Source organism: Lolium rigidum, chromosome 5 (genome assembly GCF_022539505.1).
Source record: "Lolium rigidum isolate FL_2022 chromosome 5, APGP_CSIRO_Lrig_0.1, whole genome shotgun sequence".
NCBI classification, from domain to species: Eukaryota; Viridiplantae; Streptophyta; class Magnoliopsida; order Poales; family Poaceae; genus Lolium; species Lolium rigidum.
This window is the reverse complement of record NC_061512.1, coordinates 233,713,788-233,731,796: the sequence shown is the minus strand read 5'-3', so window position 1 is coordinate 233,731,796 and position 18,009 is coordinate 233,713,788. Positions and strand designations below refer to the sequence as shown.

The 18,009-nt window shown below is 48.5% G+C and overlaps 1 pseudogene; it reads left to right on the top strand.

Moving 5' to 3' along the window:
• Positions 1–15,574: 15,574 nt before the first annotated feature.
• Positions 15,575–16,918, top strand: LOC124654166 (annotated as a pseudogene).
• The last annotated feature ends 1,091 nt before the right edge of the window (positions 16,919–18,009 follow it).

Genomic DNA, 18,009 nt, shown 5'->3' with positions numbered 1-18,009 from the left:
ACCATTCACCTGTCGGAACCCCGAGATCGGATTTCGTGGTCCTTGGAGCCAAATGGGAAGTTCTCCGTGCGTTCGTTGTATAAGAGCCTATGCCAAGGCATTCCCCACAAACACTATGGGATAGTGTGGGAGATTAAGGTGCCGCTCAAAGTCCGCATCTTTCTTTGGCAATTATCGAGACATCGACTCCCCTCCAACGACAATATCCGGAAACGTAGGGGTCCATCCAATGGTACCTGCGCCCTTTGCTTGGAGGTGGAGGATAACAACCACATCTTCTTTAGATGTCCTCTGGCGCGCTTCATGTGGAGTGCGCTTAGGGACCTCCTTGGTTGCTCTTGGAACCCCTCGTGCTTTGCCGACATTTTTCGGTACATGCGCGTCCATGTCGGCCGGACTCGGAGAGTTCTTTGGTTGGCATGTGCTGCCTCGCTTTGGTCTCTTTGGAACATTAGAAACAAATTCACCATTGAGGGTAGTTTCCCTACCGACCCGGCTAACGGCTTGTACAAAATGATTGTTTACTGCGGGCGTGGAAGCTTACGGCTAGGAGAGGAGACCGGCATGCGGTGGAGCTGGTGATTGGCGGGATCCGAGCTCTTCATGCTTCTATCGGAGATAGTGTTTAGTTCCTTGTGCTCCCTCGCGGGGCCAAGTGGTGTCCGGTGGCGTCCGGTGTTTCTAGGTGGCGAGCTGTGACGTTGGGGCGTCGCCTATCCATCCGGTGATCTTGGTCGCTTACCTTGTATCTTGTGCGGTCCGAGTCCCGTAACTCGTGTTGGTGGTTGTGTGGAGCATCCCTCCATCTTGTCGTGTTGTGTCTGGTTCGTGTTTGGATGATGTATGAATGCTGCCGTTGGGGCTTTATTAATTTAAAGCCGGGCTCTGCTCGAGCCTTATGTTTAATCTTGTCCTACACTAATTCAAACACAAAAGAAGCTGAAGGTTTGGGAAGGAATGAGTTCAGAAAGAATCTGCAGGTTTAGTATACGGAACAGGTTGGGACTGTGCCATGACAAATTGTTTTAGTGAGGGGTGTTCTTTGCAAAACAAAACCACGTACCTTGATGCAAGGTGGAGGACTGGACGACATGTGATAAGACCGGGACCCCAACGTGTATGTAGACTTGCATTTTCGCATGGAATGCGCATCGGTGTCCCGAGTCAAAGGTTTCCAACCCTCGTGGCACGGCAGGTACGGCAGCTATCCTTATCCAGGGCCTGATTTGACGAACGATTTAGCCCAGCCGAGTGAAGACCGTGGGACGACACGGTGGGTGCACCACGTCAAAGTTGGAAACCTCGTTGCATGACTGCAATTTATCCACGGCCTCTCTGAACTTTGATCGTCTGATCCGGAACGTCTAGGAGATCAAAGAAGTTTCTTATTCTGAATCGCTCGCCAGCGCCCAGCGACTGTCGTCGGACCAAACAGTCGCGACCTCCGACGACGGTGTCAACTCGAATGCGCGGCGCCGTGCCTGTGATGGCTACTGAAACGGTACTCGATCACCAGTCACCAGCAGTACGTGGTATCAATGGCAATCACATCCATCCAGATCATCCAAGTGCTAGTACGTACCGCATAGAGGTGCCCTTGGCTTAATCCAAGAAACACCACTTGCAGATGTAGTTTCCATATGTGCCAATCGCGTACGGCTGTACGGCTTAAGCATATCTCGATCCCATCAGGATATGCCAGCCAGCTTAATTTCATTCCTAGTGGACTTCACACAAGGTGCTTGTCAGAAACGCCGACATCGATCGCTCTTGCACATGTACTCGTCTGAAAGCAAAGGGTTATGTCTCTAGCACATCATCCCTGCTAGGTGTATGTATGCTTAGCTTAGTTAGTCAGAACTTGAGGCTAAGCAGCGCTCCTGGATATTTTTTTCGAAAATGGGTATTTATTACTTTAAGCAATAGACCCGGCCACGTTAGGATGCACACAGCCGTACAAATATCTGTTACAAACACCAAAAAATCGAGCCTTAGTTTTAACGTCGGGAATCGATATACGTATCGACCTCAAGCCCAACTTCGGTGAAAGTACATATTGTCTTCCTGACCATAGGTAAGCATGGAAGAGCATAAACATCACGGAAGAAAAACTTGTAGAATTTCTGCACATCAAAATCGTCATTACGTACCCCAAGAGTATGGCCACTTGTCTGATGCATTCGCATCCCAGGTCAACAACTATAGTCTGAAGAGAGTGAAGTTCGTCGCTAGCCTCTATCGATAATGGAAGAGCAAGATTGTTGATTGGTCTTTCCTGAGAGATGAAATCCAAACTTATGCCAAACATCCTTCCACAGGAGGACAATGTTACCCGTTGTTGACAATGCCTGATCGCACACTCCTGATAGGTATTTTCGCTCTTCTCGGCTGGTGTTTTTTTGTTGTTATCATATTAAGCTTCATGCACTAGCCACTTGAACCAAAAGTCCGAACTTATGGAAAGGGCTAGGCAATCTACTTGTACACGTCAACACCCCCTCTCACGTGTGACGGGAAGACGAGAAGACAAGTCAACACGTGTAGAGAGGCAAAGAGCCAGCGCCGGGACCACACGCCACACGGCAAGAGGCTGCGGAGGAATTTAGAATAAATTGTGAAAGCCAGGATTTGAACTCGAGACTTGGGGCTCTGATACCATGTTAAGTTTCATGCACTAGCCACTTGAACCAAAAGTCCAAACTGATGGAAAGGTCTAGGCAATCTACTTGTACACGTCAACAGTTGCTTCGTTTTTGGCCCTTGCGGTCTTGTCTTACCTTGTACTAAATATTAGACTCCTGAACGCTAGCAGTAGGCGGCGTCCCCCTCCCCTCTCTCTGCTCCTGAACTCATGTTTTTTGTTGTCGTGATGGTAATGAAAATCGATCCCCTAAAGAGTCGCTTGAAAAAAAAAAGTGTCACCCACGTTCATTGTGCACTCAGTAATCCCTCGGTAATATCAATGAGGCCAAAGACATCCCGCCACCAAAAAGGTCCACATGGCTGCTTTGCATAAGGGATAGAATTTGCTCTTGATAGTAATATTTCTCCCAAATAATCAACACCCAGGATATATCATGTTTATGAATAAACTTATGAAGTCATTTCAAAAGCAAACCCTTGTTCTGAACAACAGGCCAACATTTCTGATCATTGACCCGCGAAATGAAGCTTACAGGTTACAACTACACAAGCTTTCTCACTCCGTCCGGTCAAGAAAAGAAGGAAGCTTCTCCCGAAGGTTTCCCCGTGTGCAGAAAACGCAACACAGCTGTGCTTTAACACTTATCAGGTTTATTCATTCAGTTAGGCTTCCTTGCGATATGGTTCAGCCGAGACTGGTTCAAGGCCATGGCATGCACACCAGTGTTTCGAGTCAAATTTAGAAACGTCCCGTCAGTTATCCTTATCCATGACTTGCTCTGACGAGGGGAGCCCCGGTAAGATTTAGCCCAGCCGAGTCAAGATCGTGTGACAGGTATGCGCCAAGTCCAAAGTCTTGGAAACCTCGTAGCACGCTGCAAGTAACAAATTATCCACGAGCTCTCTGAACATTGATGACCTGGTGCCGAACGGCCGTGGCTGTACACACCAGAACAAGGACGTTTCTGAATCGCTTACCAACGACGTACTGTCGGAGCCAACAGCGGCGAGTTGATGCCGACTCAAACGCACGGCGACTCTGGCTGCCGTAACACGGGGAACAGTCTTCACCGGCAAGACGTCGTGCCAATCGTACTGTCGAGTTTCGACGACACGATTTCCTATATCGATTTACCGTTGGTTAACCTTGGGATCAGTCACGACCTAGCACACCATTTTGTTGCAGTGCATTCTCTGTGATTGCTCGACAAATGCACCGAATGGCACGGAGCCTCGATCAACAACAGGGGGTCGAGATCAAAGCCGAAGATACGCTCAGTTCTAGCTTGCTAAACCTGTCAGTTGCCACGAGAAATTGGGACCCTGGCCGTGATATATATCAGCTCCCACGGACAACGGCGATACATCACGCGAAGGCGAGGAGAGGGAGAGCTAGCTGGAGAGGCATCATGGTAGCACGCATATCCATATCCAAGTGGTGGAATACCGCATAGAGGTGCCGTTGGCTTAATCCACGGAACACCACTTGCAGATGTAGTTTCCAGATGGGCCAATCGCGTACGGCTGTACGGCTTTGAGCATATCTCAATTCCATCAGGGATATGGATATGCCAGCTTCGTTTCGTTTCGTTCCTAGTGGAGTTCAGACAAGGTGCTTATCAGAAATGCCGACCTCGATCGCTCTTGCACATGTTCGTGTCCGAAATCAAAGGTTATGGTTCTAAGGGCATCTCTAACCGATCCCTAAAAACTAGCTAGAGGAGTAAAAGTCGGTAAAAGATGCACCTAACCGAAGTACAAAAAGGTCAGAGGAGAAAAAAAATAGAAATCGGAGGAGTAAACTTGACCGAGGAGGAGTATTTTTAGGAGTCGGCCACCACTTCCGAGAAAAACTCCCACCTCCACCCCCGCCGGTGTCGCCGAGGGTGACCGCCATACCCCGTCGCCCCCACTCAGGTCCTGCGCTGCCCTCCAGGCCACCTCTATGTCGCTCGCCGTATCTCCCAATCGCCGGAATTGACGAGGGGATCGAGTTTCCGCTGGCCACCGCCCCAATTTCTTCCAAATTGGTCTCTGTCGGCCACGATTCGTAGAAGGCCGGGACCGTTGCCCTCGATGCCTCCCTATGCCCCATCCGACGACCGTCCGGCCACCCTCATCACCTCCTCCACCCATCAAGTGTTCGACCGAGAGGCTAGGTGAGAATTTCTAGCCAATTTTGTTTGCAAATTTTGTTTTCGTGTGTGAATTTAACCGGTGACATCGTGTAGACGAAGAGGCTCAGGGAGTACATCATGGACGACTCATCGTCATCGGAGGAGGAGGAGGACGATGACGATGACGAGGTCGAGATGGCCATGGACATCATTTTGAATGATGATGTTCGGCGGCCGAGGCAAGGATCACAGTTGACCGCGCATACATCAAATGGGATGTTTGGTGCTACCTAGTTGTGTTTGAACTATTCTCGTCATTCGTTAAATTTGAACCCTGCCATGTGTTTGGCTTTAAATTTTTTTTGTTTGCAAACTTATTTTTTATTCACTCCTAAACATGTTATTTTATTGTATTTAAACTATGCAAATGTTTGGCTTTTAATAGTTTGATTTCTATATTAAAAAATTTAAAACTCCTCTAAATATAAGGGTTCGGTTAGTAACCGCCAACCTTTAGAGGATTAGAAGAGTACTTTTGCTCCTCTAAGTTTTAGGAGTTGGTTTACTCCTCTAAAGTTTTGGGGATCGAATAGAGATGCCCTAACTTGAGGCAAAGCGTTCCAGGATATGCTTAATGAGCCTCAATTTTAGCGTTGCATTTTCTGCTTATTGACGTCAAGCCCAGTTGTCAAGCGATCGATGAAAGAGCAAATACGTAACCATTGTTCGCCTAGATGAAAGAGGTGAGATTGTGATTGTAATTTATCAGCGTTATCTCAATTAAGTTGCTTCTTCTTCTATCACATATACTATATAACTATTGTATCATACTCCCTCTGGTCCTAAATATAAGCCATATAATTTCTGGCATGGAAATTAAGAAACGCATATTTAGAAAAAATTACACCATGTATGGCTAGGGTTAACCGTAAGTAATTGCCGTGAGCTAATAGAGGACTTTGCATAAGATAAGTAAACCTAATCAAATCTTCAAAAATATTGTCCATACAAGTAGGGCAACGCAATAAACCTTATATTCTGGATTTTTTCTCAAAAAACTATATGGCTTACTAATTATTAATTTTAGATATATCTGAATCCGCGACAATTAATAATGAAACGAAGCCATAGCCAGAGGAGAAGAACTGGGGCAAAGGTGCTACATCTGGACCATTAATTGGTTAAAAGGGACATCAATAGAAGACATTGCCCTGGGCATATATCATGCAATTAACCCTCTAACAAAGGCAAAAATAACTGCAGAAGCGGTCGTTAATGGAGATTGGATAGATGATATCAAGAAACAAATCTCTTCTGGTCGCTGTCATATGGGAAGAACTCAATGGAATACATTTAAGCCAAAATGCAAAGGATGTGTGGACATATACTTGGAACGCCAAAGGAACATTCACATCGAAATCATTATATATGGCTCATTATAAGACTGCTACTCAGTGTGATATCGCAAGCGAAATTTGGAAGTCATGGTCGCCTTTGCGATGCAAAATCGCGGGTTGGTTGATCATAGTGAAAGGGTATGACGGCAAACCGGCTAGCAAAAAAGAGGACTTCCCCATAACGAGAAATGTGTTTTCTGCAATTTGGTGGAGAAAGATACTCAACGTTTATTCATTGGTTGCGCAGTGGTAAACATCATTTGGAACTCTGTGTTGGAATGGGCTGGTTTTGATTAGGTGGTTCAAATATCAAGCCGAACCCTTAGAACTTGGTGGAAACAAGCGTTGACAAATATGCAAAACACAAGCAAGACGAAACTGAATTCTATCATCATGCTTGTCTCTTTGTCGATATGGAGGGAAATGAACAACCGGGTGTTCGAAAATGCTTACAAACCAATTCTGCAACTCATTGATGAGATACAATCAGAAGCAAAGGGCTGTGGTCGGTAGCAAGTAAAGGTTGTTTCACTCTGTAGGTGTCAGGCCGCTACGGCTGCTGTGTGTGTTTTCCCTAGCTTTTCCTCTTTTTGATCAGGTCGAGTTTCACAAGATTATATTCTGTTTTGTACTCTTTGCTTGTTTTAGCCTTTTTCTCCATTCTTAATATGTAGTACTCCCTCCGATTCATATTAATTGACTTCAATATGGATGTATCTAGAACTAAAATGTGTGATACATCCATATTAGAGTCAATTAATATGAACCGGAGGGAGTAGTATATATGCAGTTCTCCTGCATCGGTCGGGAAAAAAAAACTAAGGCAAATTGCCCCGTACGTTGAGACAGAAACATAAAGCAAGATCTAGGGTTAACTACCAGCTGCAAGCACTTAACCACGCCGGTTCACCAACATCGATCCCCAGCCGCATAGTCTCAGAAGTACACGCAGACGATCGAGACATCGAGCATATCTGTAGTACAGCGTACATACGAAAACTTGAAACGTACTGGGGTAGTAGCTAGCTCGTCCGGATCGACGCAGGTCGCGGTAGACGCTGCAGTCACACAAAAGTAACGCGGTCCATCATTAACTTGTGATGAACACGTTTCCCTCCTTTGACCAAACCACCCAGCATGAAAACGAAGTTGTTCCCCGCGCGTCCAGAGACAACGATACATTACCCTCGAAGAACACCACACAAAAGCTAAAGATAATGGCATAGCAGGCAGATACTCAAGCAAAAGAATACATGTCCAAACTGCCAGAAGTCCGGAAACAATCTTATCGTTGCCGCGGTATTGCCGAGACCAGAGCAGGTCGCTGTCCAGCTAGGCCAGTCGCATTGGCCATGCTTAATAGCCACTTAGAGCAATTCCAATTGTATAGCCAACTGCTGGCTATAAGAAGATGTCATATCATTTGTAGTCATCTTATAGCTAATATGTATAATAGTGGGTTATAAGAATGAAGCACTTTACTAACATATGGCCCATCTTTCACTCTCATAAAGTGCTTCAGGAGCGACGTCAAGAAGTATTTATGCGATAGTAGCTTTCACCTCCCTTCTCTCTCCTCTTCTCTTTCCTCCAACTCATCTAAAATATATTATTTAATGTCTTATAGTCAGCTGATTGGACTCTATTGTACTTGCTCTTAGCCAGGTCCAGTGCCACGAGCTGGCAGGCGCATGCAGATGGTGAGAGCTGAGAGGACTCACCACTCTCCAATCTCATCCGCATCCTATCCACGGGTCCCCAGTGCCTGCGACCCAGACCGGCCCATAACCATGGACAAGAAGAGAACCATGCATGTCTAACCTGGTCTAGACGACTCAGGGTCGCTACGATCAGATCGGCTAGGCGCTAGGCAAGCTTCAGACGAGGCGACTCTACACTCAATAGTCAAAACCATACATGCCTCCCTGGTCAAATGTTAAACCTCTCTCGTAGCACGGTCATATCCCAGGCGAGGCGAGCTCTTGGATCGTCTCGTCTCGTGTGGAACGTCCCAGGCTAACTCCAGAAAAGACGTTCCTAAATCGCATGCACCGACCTGAATTCTGACTGACGCACGCGGTCACCTGTGACTGTCACAAGAGTAAATAGCATAAAACCACCACTTTGATGGTGAAATTTACCGTATACCACCACTTTACGTTTGTGGAACAAAAAACCACCACATTTTGCTCGGTTTTTTGCGAAATGCGCTAAACCCGAATTGATCCGGAATTGACACAGTTTACCAGTGGGGTCTGCTGTAAGTGATGACGTGGCAGGAATCTGTGAGATGGGAAGGGACCCATATAATAGTTCAATTAAAAAAATCCAAAAAATCTGTAAAAAATCTCCCAAGCCGTCCCGCACCCGCACGCCGCCTGGCCGAGCCAGCCCGCCGCCTCACCGTCCGTGCCCGTCCGCCGCCACGCACCTCGCCGTACGCGGCCGCGCACCTGGCCGTGCTCGACAGCACCCGCACGCCGCCGCCTCGCCGAGCCCGCCCGCCGCCGCCTCGCCGTCGATCTGTGCCCGCCCGCCGCCGCGCACCTCGCCGTACGCCGCCGCGCACCTAGCCGTGCTCGCCAGCACCCGTCCGTGGATCCGGGCTTGAGAGGAGGAGGAGGGCACGGGGGAGGTCAACCCCGCCATGGCCGAGCTTGGGCTCGAGGCGGCGCCTCCCTTGAGTCCGCGCGTCGTGGCCTCCCGTCTGTATCGTCGGAGAGCAGCGGCCGCTCCCCGAGCCTCCGGTCGGCGGCGGAGCGAGGATGGTGGAGACGGCACCGGCACAGGGCGCCGCCGCTTCGCTCCTGCTCGCGGCCGAGGGCCGGCCCCCTACCTCCACGACTCCCCTACTCTACGCGCGTGAGGCGCCGCAGAGCGCCGCCGCAGGCCCTCTTGGCGTCGTGGCGGAGCTCCCCGACGGGGCGGGGAGGGGCGCGTCCACGGGTCATGGCACGCCGGCGGGAAATGGGGGCGGGGGCCGCGCCGGCGGTGGCGAGGCGGCCCGGCCGAGAAGCGCGCGGCGACGGCCTGGCCGGAGAAGTGCGCGGCGGCGTCCTAGCCGGAGAAGCGCGCGGCGGCGGCCTGAGAAGGACGGTCGGGTCGGGACCAAGCAGATGATCTCTCCTTTTTTTGATTTTCTATACTTTTGTTTTTTTAATGTTGCCTGACAGGTGGGACCAAGGTCCACGTGAGCAGGTTCACTAACTGTGATGCCACCTCAGCCTTGACTAGTCAAAATCCCTGTCAATTCGCGTTTAATTCGTGTTTAGCGCATTCCGCAAAAAACTGAGCAAAATCTGGTGGTTTTTTGTCCCGTAAACGTAAAGTGGTGGTAAATGGTAAATTTCACCATCAAAATGGTGGTTTTATGCTATTCACTCCTGTCACAAGGGTTCAGTACCCTGCCGTTGATTACACTAGGACACTAGGTTGATTTGAGGTAAATTTCACGAGACCCATCTACGTACGACCTGAATTCTGACGCGGTCACCTGAAACTGTTACAAGGTTCAGCTCGGACCTAACCGTGTCGTTCATTTACGCTTATAGTTGATTTGAGATAAAATTCACGAGACCGAGCTACGACGGGTAGCCAGAGGAAGATAATGTGGCACAACATCTCCCTTTCCTCTCTCTTCTCCAAAAAAAACAAAAAAGAAACGCAACCCTATCTAGAACACTTAAGTTAGAGCATCTTAAATCACGTCTCCCAAAACAGCTTGCGGCAAAAAAGGCGAGTGGGCCGAACGTGGGGGGTGCTGGAACGAATGGCCGTGTTTGGCCGAGTTGGTCTCTACCGAGTCGCACCCCCAAAGGATTTAGTTAAATTTGTGAAAACTATAAATTTCATTTAAATTTTGTTATATCTTACAAAGTTGATTTTTTTTGCAATAAATTAAACTCAAACTAAGCCTAATGTACTAGCCTGAGGACCCTGTCATGTCATCATTGGCCCGGGACCGCCTCTCGGCCATGTGTGCTGACCTCGTCCCCGCCTCCGGGGTTGTCGGCGATGTAGCTCCTCCTCGCCTCGCGCTGCAGCGCCACATCATGCTCGTCCATGGGGCACTGCTGATCCGCCGCCATCCCATCCTTCAAGGAGACGGCGGCGCATCAAGGTCACGGGTGTGCGCAATGCTCCCCTAGCCCATTGAGCGTTCAGTGATGACCGGTGGCATCGAGCTTCGTCGTACTAGGAGACACGCTGAGCTTCGCGGGCAGTGGCATCCGTGAGGGTTTGCACGTTGAGTTTGATGATGGGCGCTGCCGCCTAGCGTTATGAGAGGCCGGCCAGCCTCCTCCGTCGGAGCCCTCTCAAGGGTAATGTCGATGATGCGGGTCAGGGTTCATCGTCACACTCCTTCAAGATTTGAGTGGCGAGACGATCATTGTGTGTCGTCTTGTCAAAGTCAAGAATGGCCTTCTGCTTCGGGTCCACCACCTCCGGCATGTCGGACCACTGCTCAGCCTCCTCCTCATTGTCTTCCTTGTCGAACTAACCAAAAGAGACTTCTGTCGTCTGTTCGGTCTTCCTCCATGTGGGGGGAGGCGCAACATCCATGGGACATGTTGCCTAGGCAACCGTTGTGTCAATTATAGAGTCGTGTAGGTATTTACATGGCATGGAGTCTTGTGTCCGGCGCCCCATTGGTCGGTGTTGGCATGGTGACGGCCGGACCTAGATAGTCTTTTAGGGCCGCGACGAGGCGCGTGTTTTAGTTCGGTGCCCCCAAACCTCTTTGGTTGTAGGGCGCAACTGAAAATGCTCTTATCATCACATTCGTTCACAAGCCATCCTTGCCTCCTCGGGTGTGTGAAAACAAGGAGCCTGTAAATTTTTTCTTATGGAACCAGTTGCTGACAAATTGAAATAAAGGCCGCACGTATCATTTTGATATAGAGGCTAAGTACTTCCTTTTTCCAACAAAAAGCAGAACTTGCTAAAAAATTACTCCATGTTGATTTTATTTAACAAGGCCAAGATGCTCGGAAAAAAAACTCGTGGGGAGAACCAACCTAAGGGCATGTACAACAGTATACAATCAGCAGTCGGTAAGACACGCCATGTAGGAATAACGATGACATGCAAGGAAGAGAAGTGGAAAAACCGTCTGGCCCGTCTGTAGAAATAAAGACGGTCTGTTAGCGTAAAAATCTCCTCCTACTGACAGACTATTTCCTGTTGTATCGCGGGAGTCGATGGTCGTGGGTCTATGATTGGATCGCGTCTTCCGCAAAAACTGGTTCGTTTGCATAACTTCCAAGCCCGTTTGCTGCTAATAGACGACCCAATAGACTGCCCTACTGTATATGATGTCTCCTGCGCTGTCTATATGTGAGGTGGAGGGATGGTACAGACACCAGGCATTGGAACGACTGTACATGCCCTAAGGTTGTGTGGTTTGGAGGGCGGTTGTACCCCAGCTCACTATAGTTAAACCCCAGGTTGGGGTTTAACGTTTGTGTGTCTAATAAAGGCAGAATATTCATTAAGTTAGAGGTGTCTATGGTGCATTTGTCAATTTCAAGATCCAATTCGCCGATTCAGTTTTCTGAAGGTGCTCATAAAGATAGAGTATGCGTGCCTTCATAGGGATAAGTGTATGTGTGTACGTGGCCGTTGACGGTTATACTGTGTTTCTATAAAAAAAAAAAAACTAGTTGGAAATGGTAACCTGGTTCCTTGGCATTATCAAAGTCTACATCACCAGCCCAATCACATTTGTTGCCTGTGCAAAATAAAAGCGATTTTTTTCTTTTTTGCAAAACACCACACAAACTCATACGATCGTAAGTACATACATACGTACATTTATCCGATCCATAAAACCTGTGCGGTACGTAGGTACCGTGCACCGTACGAATACGAGAAATGATGATGGGGTGGTCGATCGTCAGTTGGCGAGTCGCAGTAGTAGACGCTGCAGTCACGCAAAAGCAGCCCGCGCGCGCGCGCGGTCCTTGGTTAAGCTTGTTGTACACACACACTCGTTTCCTAGCTTTGACCAAACCACGACCCACGCCAAAAACGCACAAGAGTTTGCTCCCCAACCCGTAGAAAGAAAAAATAAAGAAAATCTGGAGACAATTGTCGTTGCGATAGATAACGCCGCTCGCAGTCGCAGGCGCATCGCATGGCCACCAGAAAATCCATGACAGAATAATAATACAGTATTTCGCATCGAAGCACATTTTGCAGAGCAGGAAATAGAAAAACTACTAGTCGATCAGGTCTCCCTCGCCGCGGTATTGCATTGCATTGATGAGACGAGCAACCTCGTCCTCCACGTCGCTCTCTGCATCCAGAGCAGAGGGACGGAACGTGTCAAAACACCTCACACTCTCATCCTCATCCTGTCTGTGGGTCGACCCCACCCGCCAGCGACCAGCGGCCCACCGGGCTAACTGTAAACGGATAGGGACGCCCACGCCACCCCTACTCCCCAGCGATATGAGATATCCTCACTTCATTTCATTTCCTCTATGGCTGGCTGACGCACACGGAAACGGGCGAGAATCCGTGGACGGATGGGTTGGATACTTTGCCACCCATGAATGGACCCCGTCCACCGGAGGCACATCCCCTCGGCCATGTGGAGAGGGATCCTCTGCGCCACCCATGTGATCCCTGGGACGAGGATGGTTCAAAATTTGAAACACACCCTCTACTCCATCAAACTTGTCCCTGGACACATTTGAATTTTAACAAATCTCAGATAACTTACTTTTGTGGAGCGGAGGAACTAGTACATTACAAAGATGTTTTCTCTAGCCAACGAAGACATGCACGCCCTTCATCGTCGTCGAGACTGCATGACTGTACCACTTAACCATCAACAACCGCCGCCAGGGGAAGGAAGCTGGTCTCGCTGTGACGTGGTTCCGGCATCGATCTTCGATCCCAACGTCTCGGGTCGGTTATCTCTAATTTCAAACTAATAAATTAAAGCGTGTGAACTATTTACAAAATTTTGAAAAGAAAAAAAAACGCATGAACTATTTACAGAATTTTGAAAATAACAAATAACAAGTAAAGTGCAAATGTCTTGTTTCAAAACATGTGAACGTTTCGTACCTCGGATGACCGGCTCGTGATTAAACAACTTCTTATGTTTTCGACACTAGCTCAAACTACATACCTATTTAATCACAAACCTCTTGATACAAGCGGACTGAAACTTCACCAGAATAGAAAATTACCGATGCGCCTAGTTGGAAACTTTTCAATTTTTCATACTAGTTTTTTTTTTAGTACAAATTTTGAGTCAAACGGGGTACGTCGGATGAGGGATGGATGGTGCATGCTGGCACCAAGTCACGATGAGACTTGAGAGCATCAAGTCCCTAAAGCTATTTCGGGGGGAGGGGGACAAGTGCCCCCGCCCCCTAGACTTTCAAAATTCATTGATGAAACAACATTTTAGGGACCTAGATGGAAGAGTTACATGTAGAGAATGCGCACTATCAAGTGTACACCAAATCGACCTCCTTTCATCATACGATGGAGATATTAACATGTTGTGCCGTTGTGTGCGTGATTGTTTTTGTTTCTATAACGAATGCTTAAACGATGATACCGGGATCGTTCGTGGCTTGAAGTACGAGAACGCCATGTCAACATAGGCCATCACTCCTCTATAACGACCATGAGGACTGACCTAGAGAGGAAATAGAGGGGCGTAAATCAATTTCTGGACCTAGTGTCCTGAACATCACGCCATGGCTGGCAAACTTAGGTACACCGCTGATGCAGCGTGCCCTAACCGGACAAGCGGTAATGGTTAGGTTCTGAATGCACCAAACTTGAATGTCTCACCAAGTGATACCGCCCATACTTGCAATATAATGTTGCCAGTTACTTGCTATCACAATAGCGTCTAGTCTAAGCACTACAGTGTAGGCTTAGGCGCCTTGTGGAGATACTAGAAGAGAAAGTGTGATGATCATCGGAACATTATACTCCAGATGTAGTAGATGGTACAGATGATACCGGTCTTTTAGTTCGACAAGCAAGCACACACGGCAATGCACATCGTTTGTATTGGGATGTCACACAATTTGACCGGAGAGAACCAGTGACGAAGTATGCCTAAGACCCCCACCCCTCCCCCAAGTTGGAAAAATCATGGACATACATGGGTCATCCACCCCCTCCCAAACATTCATATTTTTTGCCCCCCTAGACATACTCGGCTAGCTCCGCCCCTTGAGTGCATCCTAACCGTTCAAATTTTGTCGGGACACATGCAACGGGTTACGTCAGCTGTATTGATTTACATTAGGTATCTCACCACATGACACTCTCCCTCGTCCGCTGCTTCATATAGCACATATGATTTAAACATGTTTCCTTCGTGCGTTCCACACCGTGGAGGATCATGTTGATACCGCGACAATCATGCCACAACATCGAGTATGCCAGGTTGTTACTCCGTGTTTGGCACATACTAGTTGTCCATACATTTTGCGCCACATATTACTAGCGCACGATTTCGTTGTATTGATTGTCATTACTATCACACACCACGACATCACTAAGACGTCGTTTATTTCCTATCGTCTGCACTACACGACATGCTAGTGACGTGTCTAGTTCATTCCGTGTTGTATATAAGATCAAACAGCTACCACAACAAGCATATCACGACATCGAGTATGCCCGGTTGCGATTCTACATTTGAAGCATATCACCGATGGTCCAGAATTTTTGCGTCACACACTAATAAAACCCGATTTCATTTTATTGATTGGCATTACTATCACACACCACAACATCGATGAGATGTCGTTTACTTATGCACGGCTTGAGCATGCACTACATGACATTGCCAGTGACGTGCCTAGTTCATTCCACGTCATATAGAAGATCACACAGCAACCACAACAAGCATGTTACGACATCGAGTATTCCAGGCTGTGATTCTACATTTGGCGCATACCGATGGTCCAGATTTTTTTTGCGTCACACGCTAGTAACGCACGATTTCATTGAATTGATTGGCATTACTATCACAGAGCATGACACCACCGAGACGTCGGTTACTCTCTATTGGCTTGAGCACTACACGACATTGTGAGTGACGGCGCGTAGTTCATTCCACGCCGTAGAGAGGATCACTCGGCTACCATAACAAGCATGCCACAAAATCCACGATGATTCGAGATTTTTATTTCCTATTTGGCACAAACCCGATGGCCTGGATATTTTGCGATACACTATTTCATTGTATTGATTGACATAAATATCACACAACATAATAATAATAATAATAATAATAATAATAATAATAATAATAATAATAATAATATACAAAGACAGGTGCCGTGCATTTGGTTCCCGGCCGCAGAGGATCCGGTCCCTGCGCGGCGCCCACGCCATGACCCATGAGATGAGCCTACAAAGACCCCGCATACACAACTCCCCTCCTGTCGTCGTTGCTCTTATCTTATCCCATCCTCACCCATTTCTTCTTCCTCTCTCTCTTACAAGTTGCTGCTGAGTTGGTGTGTCCTTGTTCTTGGACGGACACATATCCATTTTCCATCCGAGATTTCCTCCCTCCTAGCTACCGCGCGCGAGCTGGCACCACCGTCCGGATCGCCGGATCCTGAAGCTTGGACATGTCGACGGCGGTGGCGTTCCAGGCCTACGGCGGCTTCCCGGATCGGGCGGCAAGACCAAGGACGGGGACGTGCTGCTGGGGACGAAGAAGATGAGCGACGCCTTCTTCATCGAGGAAGAGGAGGCGGAGGAGGTGCTGACGGAGAGCTCGTCGATCGGCGCGCCGTCGCCGTCCAGCTCCTCCATCGGGGAGGACTCCTCGTCGGAGGCCGGCGAGGACGGGGAGGAGGAGGAGGTGGAGAGCAAGCTGAAGCAGGAGCCCGGGCTCGGGTGCCTGGACGCTCTGGAGGATTCTTTGCCCATCAAGTGAGTCAAAAGCTTCAGAGAATATGCTTGTTGCAAAATGAGAAAAAAGAAGATCTTTTTCGGGGGATTTTTTTTGATCCGTTGCCAAAGTACAGTAGGGAATTTTGGGGGGGTTTCTCGTCTTGTTTGGAGATCATCAGTTACCAATTTATCTCAGTTGTTGTTGACGATCGAGAGACAAACAGGAGCATGGAATTGATGATTTGTCCCTGTCTGATTTGTCAACAGGAGCGGGCTGTCCAGCTTCTACGCCGGCAAGTCCAAGTCTTTCACCAGCCTGGCGGAGGCGGCGGCGAGGGAGGCCGTGAAGGAGCTGGCCAAGCCGGAGAACCCGTTCAACAAGCGCCGCCGCATCCTGGCCACCTGGTCGCGCCGCGCCTCCTGCAGCTCGCTCGCCACCGCCACCTACCTGCCCCCGCTGCTCGCCCCGGACCACGCCCTCCACGAGGGGGACGAAGGCGAGGAGGACGACTCCGACGGCTCCGACTCCGACGAGCAGCCGCAGGAGGGCCACCGCGGCAAGAACGGGAGGGAGGCGCCCGCATTGCCGCCTCCCATGCTCAGCTTGCACAGCCAGATGGGCGGGGCGGGGGCGGCGAGGAGGAGCGGATCCTTCAGGTCGCCGAGGTCCTACTCTCTGTCAGATCTTCGAAATGGCGTTACTGGTGCCGCTAGTTACAACAATCAGTAGCTGCGAATTCGCAGTCAGCTCGTCTGATCTCTCCTCTCTTTGGCCAGTAGAGTTGTCACCGCTTACTAAATTATATATATAAGTAATTGCAAAAAACCGTGTAATCGTCTGAGCAAAGCTTGTCGATCTCGTTTGCATCCCGTTGACCTGTTGCATCTATGAACTGCTAGAGTCTGGAACTGCTACAACGATGAACTAACCTAACCACCCCCCTGGGTTATATCATTAACTAATGATGATCATCCTGAAGATAAGTTTAGTGCTTTGCTCCTGATCTCTCTGTCGATATAAACAAACAAACAACAACATGTTGATGCAATTTGATTTGCCAGGTGATGGATCCCATGATTATGCTGCCACCAAGTTGGTGGTTGGTCCTTAACCAGTGATATCCTTGCCTTGTGGGAGGTAATGTTTTTGAAATGCCATCCATCCAATTAGGAGCAAGGATCAAAGATGCACACAAAGTGCAATCCCAAGAAAACTAGACACTTTCTTGCCGGTAGTAACTTTGTTCCAGAAAAGCGGCAGCAAACAGATTCATCCACCATCGATGCTTCTTTCCCCGGCAATCTGCGTGGCGCGTAGATCAATCACAACGAACTTCTTTTCCAAAAAGATATGTAAAAAAATTGCACAGCAGACGCCCCCTGTTTGCATCAAACGGGCGGCAGAACAGGAACGAGTTGCCGCATAGACTACTCCACAAACAATGGTGATTTTGGTTTTGCTTGTCCGATTGTCTCTTGGGAAGTGAGTGAAATGTGGTGTTAGTAGTAAATCACAAGTCACAACGACATCTTTGACATTTTGTTAAGTAACTTTTCCCTTCTACCATTGTTTTCATACAGCAGCGTCGGTGCGTCGCACGAAGCTACCTTGTTCGCTGATGGCTCATCTTAACCTTTCTTTTGTCCGAGATTTTTCCATGGCGACAAGTCTGAAGGGGAAGAAGAAGAAGAGACGGATGCAAAATGCGTCTCCTATGCTAATGGTTTAGCAGTAATCGATGCCCTGATGCCGATGGCTTTTGCTAATTTAATGTCGGCCAAATGTGATTAGATAATGGATAAGTTAGGTGTGGGGAGAGAGGATAGGATTTGGTATGATGACTGTGCATGTGCGATGTGATCTTATCCTGTTGCCGGGGGGAAGAATGCACTAGTTTATTCCGTTGCTCGTACGGTTTTCTGATGAGCTTTTCTTTCCTTGTAGGCGAGGCCTGCCCCCT